Genomic DNA, 16,557 nt, shown 5'->3' with positions numbered 1-16,557 from the left:
TGATGGGGAAACCTTATCCTCTTTGAAGTAAAATCCAGAAAAGGCCCAAAGCCCGGTTGGGGGGAAGGGGAGAGCTGGGAATGCCAGTTTGCAGACAGAAGTATTTCTTTCTGTTCAATAAGTGTCAAAGATTAATATTACAGAATCTCTGATTACATGGCCTAATCCATTTTGGGGAATAAATTTGTTCTTGATGTCTATTGCACCTACATTAACAGACCCTTCTCGTTAGAGAGCCTGGGAGCCTTTGGGAGAGATTTCAGATATATTAAACCCCATTACAGAAAATGTAATTTCTGTCAATATAATCCCATGTATTCTTCAATTTAGTATTTTAGAGATAACAAGCTACTTACAATATATTTGCCTTTGGAGGATTAATTTACAAAGTGCACTATCTGCAAGACACAGACAGACTCACATAAGCATTGCTTGTAAGGGTTATCAATTTCTATGACCTTACTGCAGCCTTGAGAGATCAATTTTTGCAGCCCTTTTAGTTAGTGTATAGGGAACCAACCAAAGGCATACTACATCTAAACGTGTTACTAGGAGTTACGCTGCTGCTAAGGTTTTCTGTTTGCCTATTTTACCGGCTATTGTATCTTAATTTTCAAGACTGATAATTTTACTACATATTTGAACTTTGTCTTTCAAATGATTCTGGACTAAATTATAGGGGAGACCATCAATTTTGCATACACACCTAAATTCATATATGCATATTTTTAAGCTTAAACTGATGGTGAGGCAGTTTTAATACAATGGAGGCTGCACAAACATCACATTTGCCTGGGAAATGTTCCCATTTGAGGGCAAAGGAGTAAGCAGGGTGAGCTCAGTAAGGAACGCAAAAGCACTGCCATTCAGGTAATCTATCATACATGCCATCTCTCTTCCTCCGGGTTGCTAGCAAACCCCATGTATAAACATAGTTACCAGAGAACAAATTCCAATACAAGTTGCTTTCTATGGGTTGACAATCTTATGGGATATTTCCGGTGAATGCAGGGACAGGAAGGCATCCTGTGACTTCAAGCAATATGTATACACTCATTTCTCTAGATTCTGTGCAACATCTCTACTGGAGAGAAACAGTTCTTAATCAGTCAGGGATCACAATTCGACTTCCTCAGTTTTGTAATTATAAGGAAGAAAAAGGATGTTTTAAAAAGTTATAACTAATACTATAAAATAGTTTTTCAAAGTATATGTAGACTTTACCCTAAACTGCACATTGCTATTCAATCCTGCACAGGTATATAGCTTAAAAATCACTTTTAGTTCATTATTTGGGACATAAACACAACTCTGTGCTTGACTGCCGCTTCGTGTAGTATGTGTGTTCTCTCTGTTTATATGTGGAGTTAGTAGTGGCTTTTGCTGGCATCTTAATCCTTTGCAATTGGCAATTGTCAACTCTCAACAACTTTGCTGTAGAAGATGTTCCTCAAGTAACTGAAAGTTGTAAGAGAAATTGTTTTCTTCAATTTGATAAATAATGACATTCTCATGTTTGATTTCAATTTTTAATGGTTTATTAATTTTTATCTAAAGCTTCTTTTAAGCTTCTTTCTTAAAAGAAAGTCTTAAAAGAAAGTCTTTTCTTAAAAGAAAAATAGACTTATTTTTCTTTAGGCTTTAAGTAGGAAATATGATGCAAAAATGGGGAACCTCAGATGGCATAGTTTTAAAACTGAAAATGTCAGAGAATCTTAAACTGTGATAAATTTGAAGACTAAAAGCAGAGTAATTATGGATTGGTTTTCTTTATGACTTGATTGTAATAAAAAAAAAATTACATGAAGCTTTTTTGAGAGCTTGTAAACATCTGCCCAAGCTATTTCCTTCTAGAAATACTAATTTTTAAAATATCATGATTAGTATTTTTGCATTTTCCCTTCACTTCTTTAGCCACAACTTTTAAACATTGGTGTCTTCCTTCTTGGATTTCTTAAAACTTGTTAATACACATGTACATTTTTGTATGAACCATGAGTCACTGTTGAAGAGATTTAATAAAACGCTAAAGGGCAGGTTGGGTGTAGATCAGTCATAATTATTGGCAGCAACATAATGTATAGAAATATACAATATGTAAGTGAAAAGTATAAACTCATGTCTAGTTGTTAGCTTGTCATAGAAATCCTGGCTGATGCAGTTTTAAGTTATGTTTCTACTGAAAAATGAGACAAGAAGTTCTGTACATTGTAATGGTTCTTTCACTTCATCACTGAACTAATATTAGACTTCTCTAGCTGACGTAAGTGATATATACTACCTGCCTTGGCTAACTAAGGCTAAAGTAGGGACTTGAGGGGAGAGGGGAAAAAAGAGAGAATTTAAGTGTAAAACAACAAGACAGATTTGCTTAATTAAGAGAAAATTTGTAATAAAAGAAATAATTGTGATAACTCTTATATTTGGTCTACTGTATCAGAATAGAAACAGAGAAGGAATCTTAAAACGGTTGGCATTAGTACTTATAGCATTTGGGCTCTGGGATGGAATGTGAAATTTATTAGATGTGACATTGTAGGCCAAGTCCATGCCAATATATTTTTTGAGAATTGAGGCAATTATGCAAATAATTTAGTTCAAAATATTTCTACATAAATTATCTCTAAAGTATTTGAAATAACTGCATGTTTTTTTACAAATCAACTTCTGTAACTAGTTGCCTAAATATTTCAATCTAGTGTGTTGTGGTAGATATAGATTTAAAGCATGATCATTTTTGAAATATAATATGTACCATAAATTTATATATTATTCCTCCTTTGTTCCCTCACTCCCAATTATAATTTTATCCCCAAATGATAACTAATAGCATTAGGGGCTTTTGTCTTTTTGCTTTTTTTTAATCGCTATTGTGGTTGTGACAAATACTTCTGCTATATCAGCAGTGCAAATATTTTTTAATATGCTAAATGTTTTGGTCATTTAAGCAGAAACATCTTAAATTTTGGGATTAGATGATTATTTAGGTCTTTAAATATTTAGGTAGAACTTTAAATAAAACACAACACACATACACAGACACCAAGTCAATACTTGGTTCTTTTTTCTCCTGAATAGACCAAGTTTATTTTTTTGTATGGAAAATGGGAGTGTGGAATGGTCAAATAAAACCCCCCTTTTATATTTTCATGCCAATGTTGCAGACCTGGGAATTCCCTGTGATGAAAACTTATGCCTTGTGATTGTATCCTGCTCGCTGGCTGCCTTAGACACATCCTGCCTCAGCAGAGTTTTGGCCTAGTGTGCACTGAATAAATCTTACAGTTTCTTTGTTTTACTACTCCTCATCCAAGCACTTTCCTATTAAGGCCTGATATTAAATGATTATCCCTTTATGCTCTGAGAAGGCAATAGGAGTTTTAGTTGCAAAATATATAGTATATGTGAACTACAGTATGTGTGTAGAGAGAAAAATCACTCTTCATCAATAGGGTGTATAAAATTCCAGGTAGCATCCCAATATCCGAGGTGACACAGTGTGGAACTTCTGTACTCTACGGTTCTCAGATTTAGTGCAGATTTTCCTAGTTACTTCCTTTATTGCCTTCAAAACTGCAAAGCATTCAGGCATCACTTCCCATTTATTACTAGTGAGGAAAAAAGTATGTTATCCTTAGAGATTTATGCCACTGGCAGGTAAAAATGTAAACTTATTTTTTGAAAATAGGATCTTTTTTATTATAATAAACAGATGCAACTGTTAAAGGTCACGTTTCTCTCTGACTTATGGTAATAATGTAGCAAATACTTTTATAAGCAATCAAAGATTCTATAAATATAGGTACCTGTTTAGATGTACATGTTAAAACATTCACAAATTATCCTTTCAACTTCTGTGATCTAAAAATCAATAGAGGTCATAGGGTTTCAAAGAATTGCTCTGCTTTTTCTTCCAACATAATTTAATAATACATTTTACAGATGTTGTTTAAATATTAGACCCAGATTGTTTTATCAATAAAGCTAAGCAGAGGCATGACACAAAATCAAGGAAAACATATGTAAAAAAAAAAAAAAAAAAGCATCCCAGGATGTAAGAAGCAGTGGGTCACTTGTTTGCTATTCAACTACAAAATAAAAGTGTAGGCTGTATGGTGATTTTCCTTTCCTGGGAATCACCTAGGGATGGAACAACTTCACACACAGAAAGTAATTTTATTAAGCAGGTGTTTTAACTTTTTCCCTTGAGAATTTAAGTGTAACCTACATTTAAAGTAGACTTCCTAATTGATCAATGGAGTAACAGGTGCAGTATTTTAAAAAGAAAAAGGAGAAATATAAATAGAATAACTCCCCAGAACATTGCAGAATGTGTTGTTGTTCTTCAAGCCTCAGTTAATTGCTATGCTTTTCACCTTGAGTGTCAATTCTAATAATATTACCTTTACAGGCGCTTACTCTGGGCTTAGATTATAGCAATCAGTAATACTCACTAGATAAAATACTGTCTAGTTGCTCATAAGAAAATATTGAAATCAGTCAAAAAATGTTTAGCTTGCATATTGCCTGAGACGGAGCTGGCAGGGTGCCAGACAGGCAGGGTATTATTAGGAAAGCTGAGCAAATAGCTCGCAGGGAAGAGAGCTGAGAATTTAGAAACCTTCAGGTATCGTCATGTCAGGAAGTCTTAGGAGTTCAACACAGACACTGCTTTTTTCTGCAGATTTAAAAAATTTCCAACAAACAATCTTCTTTGAAAATGACTCCGCAGCCTGTTAGGTATACTTTGTTGTAAGTTTTACACCGTAAGTTTACTGAGAGCTTTTCCCCACTGTATAAAATCACATTGTTAATACTGTTACAGATGGAAACCCCTTATGTAGGGGTAGAGGTTGGCCCCCTGTGCTGAATGGAAAACCCTGCCCCTTCTACCATGGGACCTTTAGTCTAAGTGAGAAGAGAAACAGGAAGGTCTGGGATGTAGGAAGGTGGATTTGAAAGTCCAAATATTGTTTTGCGTAACCGCTATTTCTCCTCCAGCCAGCATTCGAAGGCAGAGCTTTTCAGGACAAGACGCTAGCATGATGCCTGAAGCTGAGAGCCTGTGCAGCCTGAGGAAGTGTTTCAGGATCACTCGGGGCTGGGGTTCAAGTAAGGCTCAGAGCTGAGTGAGTTGGGAGACAGATTTATGCACTATGGACCCACTGTTTCTGAATATCTGTGATTCCTTTCAAGGCAGTTAAACCAGTAGCTTGGTGGTTGACTTTGAACATGGTGTGTAGGTCAGCATGACTTGTTGCAAGTCCTGATTAAGCCGGACTTGTCGTTCTGAGGGTCTCAGCATGAGTATCTGGTCAGAGAAAGGTAAAGAACAACCTATGTGCATGCAACCCAATGGAGCAGGACCTGACTCCTGTTTCCTTGGGGAGGGCATGGGACGTGAGGGGCTGAGAGGCATTATGGTCCAAGGGGAAGACCCTGGCTACATCCACAGGTGGCTAAGGAACAAATTCTCCTATAATCCTCCTGACAACATCAAATTTACACAAGGCAATTAAGGGGAGGGAATATGCAGGGAAGGGACACTGGAATCAAAACATTTCATCTCTTGTCCCCACTCCTTACCAGTTAGATGTGTGTCCTTGCTGGAGTCACTTTCTCTCCATGGGTGAAAGTTTCCTCTGGTTTAAAACGGACAGGTAGGACTAATTAATCCAGGACTCTAAGGACTTTTCCAGCTCTAATAATCTAGACTGCACAATAATGTGAATCAGAGAGAAGCAAGGTGAATGTTCTGAAACGGACTCTCATCCCAGCTCAACCCTAGGAGTGGAAAAAAATCACTTTGATAAAGAGACAAACAGGAGAATTAATTAAAAAGTTGTTACTTTTCCTCATCTTAAATAAGGAAATCAAACACTGTAAAATAAAAACTAGATGAAATTAAACATTATCGCAAGACATGAAAAAGATGTGTGCTGTCATTTTCGGATTCATAATAAAGATAAATCAGTTGTTTTTAGCAGTGTGCTATGAGTCTATGAAGGGCATGACAGATAATAGGCTTGAAATTTCTGAAGTTATTGTACAGCAAAATTTGTTTTTTCCTCAGGCATTCAATCTTTTTCTCTAGTAATTTTGTACATGACAAACTTTTTAGTGGGTGCATTAATAATCTATAAGTAATGGGTTGTCAGGTGTCAGTTAGATAAGATTAAAAGACTGTTTAAGCATTATCCATTTGCTTCTTTGCATGAGTTTTATAGGTCAGGAGAAATAACTTTTTGAATTGTGGTTGTGTGTATGTGTTTTGTTTTTTTTTTCTTTCTCTCTCTTTCATTTGGCTCCACTCCGGGTATACGTGGAAGAACTGTATTCCATTACATAAATCCTGCATGTAGGAGCAGATTTGAAACTCACACTTTGTGAATCAAGGGGACAAATGTCTCAGCTGTCTTCTGTAAATGTATTTTAGTTTTTAAAATGTTACTCTTTGTCTTCTCAAAGGAAACTTTGTAAAGGGAAACAGACTCAGCTAAGAGGGGCACTGAAGCTTTAGACATTAGTACTTTCCTAGCAAGTCAGGTTTAGGTCTATTCTTGTCAAATCTGTCTTAAGTGTGTTTACATACAGTTTGCCTTTCTGGTATTTTCTGCTTGCACAGACCTGATCTCCACCTATTTTGTGTCAACAGTTGCTGAGGCTGGTGTTGGGTGATTAACCATTAAGCACTGAAGCCCTGAGCTGTGCCCAGAGAGACCCTCTCTCTGCTCTCACTTACATCATCATCTTGCTTCAGGCTGTGCCTACAGAAAACAAACAGCATTTCTGAGTGGTTAAAAGTCAGACTGAAATATTAAAAAAAATGGGGCAAATGTGGCCTCCTTGTTGAATAAAATAGTTTTCTTAAAAATGGAGTGCTGCCAGGGGCTCCGGGGAAGGAAGTGTTTCTGAGGGCAAACGTTGCTTTGGCTCCAGTCTGCAATACTGCAGTGTGTCAGTGCTGTGGAGCTTTGTGTAGATGCTATGTAGGACTATGTTCTGCTTCATTTTTAATTTTTAAGAGGAAAGAAGACATTAAAAAAACAACCCAACAGCAGGTATGCTTGCAACTTTGGCAAACACAAGGCTCTACCATCCAGTGCCCTCATAATCATTGATACTTTACTGTCTATTTTATTTCCATTCTTACAAAGCTTTAAGCCTGACCCATTCATATGAAAAATAATTAACTCTATCCGTGCTCTTGACATCAGAACGATAACAAATAAACAAAAAACTGTGATCTGTTCCAACATCCTTAAGGGTTCTCTTGTCCATTTTACCCTCTTAAATAACAAATGCCTCAAAAGATTAGATCCTATCACTGAAGAAGGGAAAAAAATATTGCTTTCTCAAATGCATTAACTCTTTCAGGCCCACGGCAGGGGTGGATTATTGGTCTTGGTTTCTCAGTGTAACTTAGCTCAAAAATAAATTTCCTATCATTGGTAATATTTGGCTTAATATTGTTAAAGCCTCTTTTTCCCAAAAACATTATATTGCTTAGGAATAGAAGTTAATGCACCATATGATTTATATATGTGTATATATATATAACATATATGTATTTTAAATTTTTCAGTATTTTTACTGTAGGATGCTGAATTGAATGTAAACCAGTAGTTTTGAGGATTGTTGTCTGATTGAAGGGCTCTGTTGGCCTATACCACTAGAACATCTGCTAGTAGACTTTATTGATCCCTGGTTTGGGTCAGAGTTCATATGTACTGGGAAAGGGGAGAGAATAGGGAATGTTGAAAAAACTAATGGAAAGAACCATAAGTGTCCAAAAGATGTAAGATCTCAGCCCCCCAGCTGGTGACCTGGCAGCACTGCTTACATCCAGGCAAGTACAATAGGTTGTGGCAGGGAGTCCTATCCTCAGGGCCAAGTCGGGGCTGGAGGGAGTGGGGGGACCAGAAGAGGCCTATCAGAATCATTCTGAGTAAATATAGTATCAAAAAGGACATTGAAGATGAAATTTTGTGTTTAGTCATGCTATTTGTTTTGAAATTGCAAATAACAAAGGAATACGAGATTTTTGAAGTGTCTCAAAAGAGAGCATGGATTAAGATCTTAAAAACTCTGTGGTGCAGAACCATAGAGCAAAAATCCTGAGTGGGAGTTTCTGCATCATCTGACTGATGAGGCCCAGGGCCTTCCCATGTTACGTTGCTAATTAGAGGCGGGGATAGGGCTGATTCCTAGTCCAGTGACTCTTCTATTCCACCACTGTGTATTTATTTTTAACAGCTTTATTGAGAAATAGTTCACAAACCATACAATTCACCCATTTAAAGTGCACAGTTGAATGGTTTTAGTATGTTCACAGTTGTGCAACCATTCCCATGTAAATTTTAAAATATTTTCACCATCTTAAAAAGAAACCCTATACCCTTTAGCTATTACCCCTCCATACTTCTAGCTCCCTCTCCTCCAGCTCCTGGCAACCACTGAACTACTTTCTGTCTCTACATTTGTCTATTCTGGACATTTTACGAATGTGATCATGTAATATGTGGTCCTTTGTGCCTGGCTTCTTTCACTTAGCATAATGTTTTCAAGGTTCATCCACATTGTAGCATGTATTGTCAGTACTCCATTCCTTTTTATGGCTGAGCATTGTTCCATTGTATGGATGTAAGATATTGTGTTGATATCAGTTGATGGGTGTTTGGGTTGTTTCCACCTTTTGCTGCTGTAAGCATTTGCATACAAGTTTTTGTACCATTATGTATTTTTGAGAATCATAATGACAGTATACCCCCGACAAACTCCTGTTTTAGGTTTTATAATTTGTGAAACACTTTTCATAACCATTAACTCATTTGATCATCCCAATTTTATCACCTAAATACTGCGATGATGTCAAAGCTAGTAAGTGGCAGTTTTCCTACCCAGTTCTCATATTCTTCTCACTGGTCACTCTAGTGGCTCTAACTCTCCCTGCCACTGGCCGGTATTTTGACCATCATAATTACGAGTGATGTTGTTAAAGGACAGTCACACTGAAATTCAGCAACTCGGCAGTGAAACACACATTCTCCGAAGTTGCCACAAAGTGACTTAGACAGCCATAGCATTTTTTCAAAGGAGGTCATTTTGTTAGTGTTATTATCTTCATTTGAGATATATTTTGTCATATACCTCAATTGAGAAATGTTTGACTTTTAGCGTAAACAGTTCAATTTGTATTTTAATAGTCTACAGGTTGCATATTGACATATATTACATAGAACTTAGGTTTCAAGCCTTACTAATTGAAACAGAAGTTGCAGTGAACATGCCAATGAATAGACGAAGCCTCCATTCAAGTCAATTCATCTTCATTGTGCCATTCAATAGCCCAATTCTGTAACCAGACAAAAATAAAAATCAAGCTAAATTTTGACATATCCTCCTTTGGCATGAGTGAAGACTACAGGCCTGGGAGGTTTATGGTCTGGGAAGGCTTGGGGAGCTGAGGCAACTAAAGGAAAAATCCTAGAGAAAGGAAAGTGCTCAGAGGTACCCCAAGATGGGGCTAGGATTCTATAATACCTGATGTATATGGGGGCTGGTCACCATTCTAACACAACAGGGTTTTAATTCCAATTATTTAGGAGAAATTTTCTTTGGAAAAATAGTGCATATTTGATCATTAGGGTGACTCTACATCCCAATTGCCTGGGACATTCATGGTTTATGTCTTTTGCCCAGCAAAATTACTAATAATGTCTCTTCACTCTCGGAAGCGTGCCAGTTTAGATGATAAATTATCTACTCATCCTATTTGTAATGGAGATTGGCAGAAAACTAGAATTTGCTTTAAATAAATATATTTATTTAGTAGGCTGTAAGGGATGTTTAGTTAGATTCAATTTTATTGACTTTTTGTGAATATGGGCAAATTGGAAATTAAATGAAAAATGATTCAGCTATTAAACTAAAGAGAGACACATCTATTCTTTGAAGATATTATTATACCTATTTTAGCTTTTCCATTAGTAGAGGAAGTTGTGCTATATGATCCTAGATTATTCTATTGCTTATACCTTGTGCTAATAATCATTTTAAATCCATATACTTTAAGCAAATCATGATTTTTTTAGATTTATAAGGTTATACAAACTCAAATTTGGCAAATTGTCACATTTAAGTGAATATTTTATAAATGCTGTTTTGATGCCTATGCCTAATGTCTATGGATACTGGAGATATTTTTTTAACTGTTGGGTATTTCGTTTTTTTTAATTTTTTAAAAATTTCAGAATGTTATGGAGTACAAACATTTTGGTTACATATAATACCTTTGCCTCACCCAAGCCAGAACTACAAGCAGGGGTATTTCTTATGCTACATCTACTGAACTATCCCCAACGTTCATTCCAGTTTGGAACCTAGGGCTTCAGAGATCTAGAATATAGCAGGAAATAGTAAAAAAAAAAAATAGAGATCCTACTAAGGGAGCCACCTTTGCTTTGAATTCAGGTCAGATTACAGGTTTTAGCAAGCCCAACCTTTTTTCAAAATAAGTTTAGAGCAAAAAAGAAATCATTTCAAAATTTGCTTTCAAGGGAAATTTTCTGTAATGTATACCAAGTGATGAATTATTTGAACGTTATTTCAGTGTCTAATGTCCAAAACAATACAGGGGTTTTATTATTACTTTGCATCATCATTGTCAATTAATTAGTGATTTCTTTTCATGAGCTGCTTTGAAGAAAATTTTATATGTAATTAACTTCCTCAACTGTGTTAGACAACTTCAGTTCTTTCTAGAGTAATTTGGCAAATACCCCCATCCACTGCTACAGAAGGGAAACCTTCTCGTACTGCTGATTGATGGGCTTCCTGTGATTTGAGCAAATTCCAATATTATGTTTCTTGAGTGGGTGGGGAGGAGAGCGTGTGCTGCCTTCTCCCCCCTCCTGTCCCCTCGCCTCCCACCGCTGTTCTCCACTTCCCCCACCCCCGGGCACACGGATGATGTATTGCAGTCCTGGAACTGTTGGATCCTGAAGGAGGTTAAGAAACTAGAGAAAGGTGCCAAAAACATGATTTCATAAGGTTTGACTTGAGATTGAATCAACTTTCTTGAGCGTCTTAAAATCATGTTTCATAAAATTTTATTTCACAAAGAAAGGGAGTATAGAAGGCTTGGATCCTGAAGACCACCAGTTATGGGTCATTAAATCCGATAAGTAAATGTAAATCTAAAATAAAGAATTCCAACAAAAGATTTTAAAGCTGATTCTTTTGTTCAGAAGAACAGAGAGTTATTTGGGAGATAGCTAGAACTTTTTCCCTGAGGGTTTATAAACAAAACATGCCTTAAAAGTTATTTGGAGATGCTGACTTTAAAAAAAATGTAGTAGGTATAGTTTTATTTAAATGACTGTGATACAGTTGAAAGAAATGCTACATTGAGGAAATTCATGGAATAGAAAAAGAAGAAAATTCTGGAATTCAATAACTACCTTCCTATGTTAAATTTCATACTTGAAGATTTTTCATAAAGCTTAATTCTAAAATTTAAAATATTTATAGAAATTACCTAAAATAAATTATATATTAATTATTACATGTACATGTTTATTTTTTAATTGAATGAAGAATAGCATATGCAGAAATCACCAGTACTTATATTTAAGAATGCATGGTGTTGTTATTACTATTTAAACATGTATATAGGTATTCCTAACTATATCTAAATATTAATCAAAGATGATGAAAATTAGCACTTCCTTTAATGGATGGTATAGATGTAGAAGGCATTTTCACTAACATATCCTGCTAGTTAATGAAATCTTCTCTTAGTAGTTGATAATTTTAGCTTCTTAGGCATCTGAGGTATTGTACAATGATAGTTCTCCAAACTTAGATGGGAATCTGCTGAAGCATATCCACCCCCATCCTGCTAACGCTTCACTTATGCCTACTTGGCAAGAAGCACTACTGAGGTGACTGGAGAGTCATGTCATTGTTTGGAAACGACACCATTGTGATTTTATATGTGGTTTACTAAGTTGACTGTGGCATGCCAAAGTAACCAAATGTGGGCTCCCCTTAATCATCAGGAAATAAGTAGGATGGTAAACACTGAGGAATAGAATTAATTGAGTAAAGGGGAAAATGCCAGTTCTGAAAGTGAGCAAGTAATTTTTTTTTTTTTTTTTTTTTACTTTTATCAGTATTACAGAGACCCATACAAGGGAGGAAAAGGGCAAAGGTATGTGGAAAATGTTGCCTTGGAACTGGGAAACTACCTTGCATTTTGGCTCCTAACAGATGCCCACTATGATTTCCTCACCCCTCTTGGTTCTCACAGAGAGGAAACAAAACTTAGCAATTTAGTTTTGGGGGAAGGGGCCAGGGAAAGGAGTGGAGGATAAACTAAGGGACAAAGATCAGTTTCAGAAAGCCATCCTACCAGGTCTTGCTCAGAAAACTATTCAGGTATCCAAAGACTAAGAATGAAAGGAGATAGATGGAATTAGCAATATGAAGAAAAGTAAAAAGTCTAATGATAAAAAAAAAAAAAATCTGGGGCAAAGAAAAGAAAGAAGCAAAACTTCTGTATTTCTTTTTTTTAACATAACTCACAGTCACTTCCCATTCTTGTCAGATTCCTATAAAAAATTCAAAATAAAATTCAATGTTTAGATGATCCAGGTCTCATAGTTTTGGAGATTTTGCACCTCTTCCAACCTCCTTCTCCCCCTTATTAAGATTGAGTCCTAAACAAACAATGAGGTAAAAAAGAAATATATCTCTGTTTATTTGGACATGAAATAAAGCTATAAAGTGAACCTATTATTTTCCTTTCCTTTGCAAAGCTTCTTGTTTTGAGAGTGGAGATAGTTTGGTCACAGAAAGAAATTCTAACTCATGATTCTATGAAAACAAGGAAATGTAAAAATTCTTTCTCCAATTCAGTCTTCTACCACCCATAGGGAACCCAGTTCTTAAAAAGTACTTCACAAAAGAAGATTGTGTTTTCAAAGCAAAATAGGATGTAAAAAAAAAATTCCTTGATGTTTAGAATGTAATAGGAAAAGGCAAACAAGACATTTTCCAACCTTAAAGCATACTTAACTAAAAGGTTTACTTTTTTAAAAGCCCAATTTACAGCAAATTTGAATTATATTCTATTAAACCAAGGTATGCAACTATTAATATCTATTTTAATGTGTAAGCAAAACTTTGTCATGTATTCCTGACATTCCACATGGGAGTTTTAAGGGCCATATTTGGACATTAATTGTAAAATTGCAAGTTTTTCCTTACATCTTTAAACTAACAAACTTTTTAAAGTGACCTTATCAATAAGGGAAAATTCTAAAATTGTGTGTATTCCATGGATATATTTTATCTCAAACTATGTGGCTGTTGGAGAATCTATTTTTTATTTTGCATTCAAATTAGAATTTTGTCATTCTCTTTATGTCCCTTCAAAAACACTATTTTTTCTGTGTTCAAGCTCTCATGTGTTTATACATAAATACAGATATATATTTGAACACACACACATATGTAAGCTTAAGTTAACTATTTTACTGATGCCTCTTAAAATGACAGTGTTTTAAGAAGGGAATATGTGCATTTAAGTTCACATCAAATCTAAAGATCTTTTTTTGGTTCGGTGTTTAGAGAATTCTTGATAATTTAGACTCTTCCACAATGAAAAGTAAAGCATTCTGTCACAAAAGCAGGGAGGATGAGACACAAGGTCAAAGGGCATTTTAGAAACAAACAGCTGGACCAGTTTATTTAAACAGATAGAGGGATGGGGGAACTGACCTCAGTTTGACTTATAGTGGGAGGAGCAAGAATGTCATTTTATTACTTTGCCCAGAAGGAAAATGTTTTTGTATCTGAATTCACCCTGAAGCCTTCTAAACACATGGCTCTGTTGTATGTAGCATGATTCCAAACAGAGAGGACATGTAAGATAGCCTGGGATGATGATAAAATACACTAAAGAAAATCAAATGTTGAGATGGTTTTAAGATTGAAAAGGTGATGTTGTTTTAAAAAATAAAATATTTTGCCATTTATTTAGTTATTTTCAAATAAAGATGTCCCCCATGACCCCAGGGAATGATATAAATTGTTCATATAACTTATTATAGGAATTGTAATTTAGTAACATTCTGAGAGATTACTATGTCCTATATGTATTAGTGACATTTCATTATATTCAATTGTTTAAAATTAAATGTATTAAAAGTAAGAAGTTCCAGGTAGACCTACTAATGTGGTCAAACAGTTCATAAAAAGTGATTAGATTTTCTTAGATTTTCAGTGTTTTGGTTTTTTAATAAAAGGATTCCCACCTTGATATCCCATGGATAGCTTACATCTGTGTTATCAATAGCAACAAATAGTTCTTGCCACCAAAAAAGAAGGGACTAGCACCTAGTACCTGTGGGCTTAGCTAAGAAGCTGTGGTATTTTCTGTGTGTATTTGCTTTCTACAAGGGGCCAGAGCAGGCCTGGAATACATGTAGTTAGCGTCAGCCACTGCGAACCTTCAGAGGCACACAGGCAAGCTGGGCATCCTAAGCATAGAGTGGCCCAGGTGGTGAGCGCACTCAAAATCCTAGAAGGACTCACATTCTAGAAGGAACTTTTTAAGAACAATGGATGTTTAGCCTAGGGAGAAGAGAGGAGAAGCCCATAAGGCATAATGGCTGCCTTGAAGTATTTGAAGGCTATCCTGAAGAAGTAAGATTAGAATTGTTTAAATACCCCAAGGAGTTGTACTGGTGAAAGGGTTGTACCCACAGATTGCCTTCTTTACAGATGGAATGAACTCTCAGGTAAGGTGATGAGTGCTGTATTAGAACAGTCCAGCAGGGGCTCCCCATCTTCGTGGTGGGGATATCCTAGAGGGAATTCAACAATGTGGCCAATTTAGGTGACTGTTACAGCCCTTTCCAAACCTGAGGTGTAATTTTTTTTTAATGAATCTGGGGGTTTAATAGTCATGGACTCGAACCTGAGTTGGTTATTATGAGTTGGTACATGGGAATCTCAATGTATGCGTGTGAAGGAGGTAAGCTTTGGAATATAGATAAATTGAGTCACTGAAACTTTTTTTTTTTTTTAAACAGCCTTATCTTTGTCTATATACACAGGCAGTGGAACCATCAAAATTCCCAGTCTACAAAATGTTCACAGTCATGCTAATTCCTTGACAAAATATTAGGGTTGCTGCCAGTGGTAACTGGCTCCACACCAGCTAATTTTTAGATATCTATTTAGTCTGGAATATTCTAGACGGGTGGCACAGTAGTGGCCTTACTCTGGTCACAGCATTAGAGAGGAAGGTGTCGCTATCATATGCCAGCTGTGTGTCATTCAGAAAATTATTAACACCATCTCTTTGGTAACATGTGACCTCAAGTCACTTAATTTCTCTGAGCCTAGGTTTCTCGTCTGTTAAAAATGGCTCTTCCTAATTTTAGGTAACTAATAGAAATCATATCCACAAAATATTATGTTTTAAAAAGGGGGTTGAAAAGAAAGTTAATAGACAGAGTTCCTTCCCTCTAAGAATCTGTAGATTATGAACAGTACCATAGATAAAGAGATGTTTTTTTGCTCCCTTACTTATGTTAGTTACTATGAAAATTACTTTTGGTATATGCAGAATATTAATATTAAATAATTTTCTAATTGGTCATGCAGTGAAGGCAGCTAATGAAAAGGCAGATTTTTTTTTCCATTTTAATTGGTTATTTCACATGGTGTTTGCGCTACACCTGTGCTTATAATGAGAATGGAGAATTAATCTAACCTTCTGCTCACATGATTCCAATTTTCATGGTTTATACAAGATAATGATAACCTGATTTGCAACACAATTTGTTGTAGATCTGTGTTTTAAATATTTTTATTAGCAGTTCAGGAACTTCATATACAAGAACTGATATATAATACATATTGCCAGCAAGAGTTAGCACCAACAGTGTACCTTTTAGTTAGATTCCAGTTTCATTATTTATTTTAATTACTTCTCAGATAATGAAAGAACATAAGGATACAGGATATTGAGAATCTTAAAATGTCATGAAGTATGCATTTTTATTTGGAAAATCTGTTCCTGTCTGTTTAATGATTTGGTTTTTAGGAACCATTTTCCTTCCTGAAGTGGGCAGACTTACAAACCAGAATTCATACTGGACTGTGGATCCTTTAATTATTAATAGTGCATTATTAAACTTTTCATTGTATTTTTTTATGTCCTGCTCTGATTTGATATATTCAAATCTGAGTTGGAAACTAAAAGCAATTTACTGTTTCAGAATCTAATATGTCCTCTTCATTTTCTGTATTTCATATGTAATTCTTAATATTATGTGCAGTACAAATGGATCTTAGGAGTTAGAATCTCATGAGTATGACTTTGGAGAGCTTATATTAACCACTTTTCTATATTTCAGTGACCAGTCATTTTTGGAGGGGCCACAGAAATAATTGTACAAAAAAAATCTTAAGGCACTTAAAGTAACTTAAGTGTCTTAATAAGATGTTTATAAATTTTCAAGACTAGCTGGAGAAAGCAAG

At 35.5% G+C, this 16,557-nt stretch overlaps 1 protein-coding gene across 4 annotated transcripts in view; it reads left to right on the top strand.

The window, feature by feature from the left end:
* MEIS1 (Meis homeobox 1) overlaps positions 1–16,557 on the top strand; it is a 131,201-nt gene that overhangs the window by 107,457 nt on the left and 7,187 nt on the right. The window lies entirely within an intron of this gene.

The sequence above is a fragment of the Eulemur rufifrons genome, chromosome 19, assembly GCF_041146395.1.
Source record: "Eulemur rufifrons isolate Redbay chromosome 19, OSU_ERuf_1, whole genome shotgun sequence".
NCBI lineage: Eukaryota > Metazoa > Chordata > Mammalia > Primates > Lemuridae > Eulemur > Eulemur rufifrons.
Note: the sequence above shows the minus strand (reverse complement) of the source record. Positions and strands in the feature narration are given on the sequence as shown.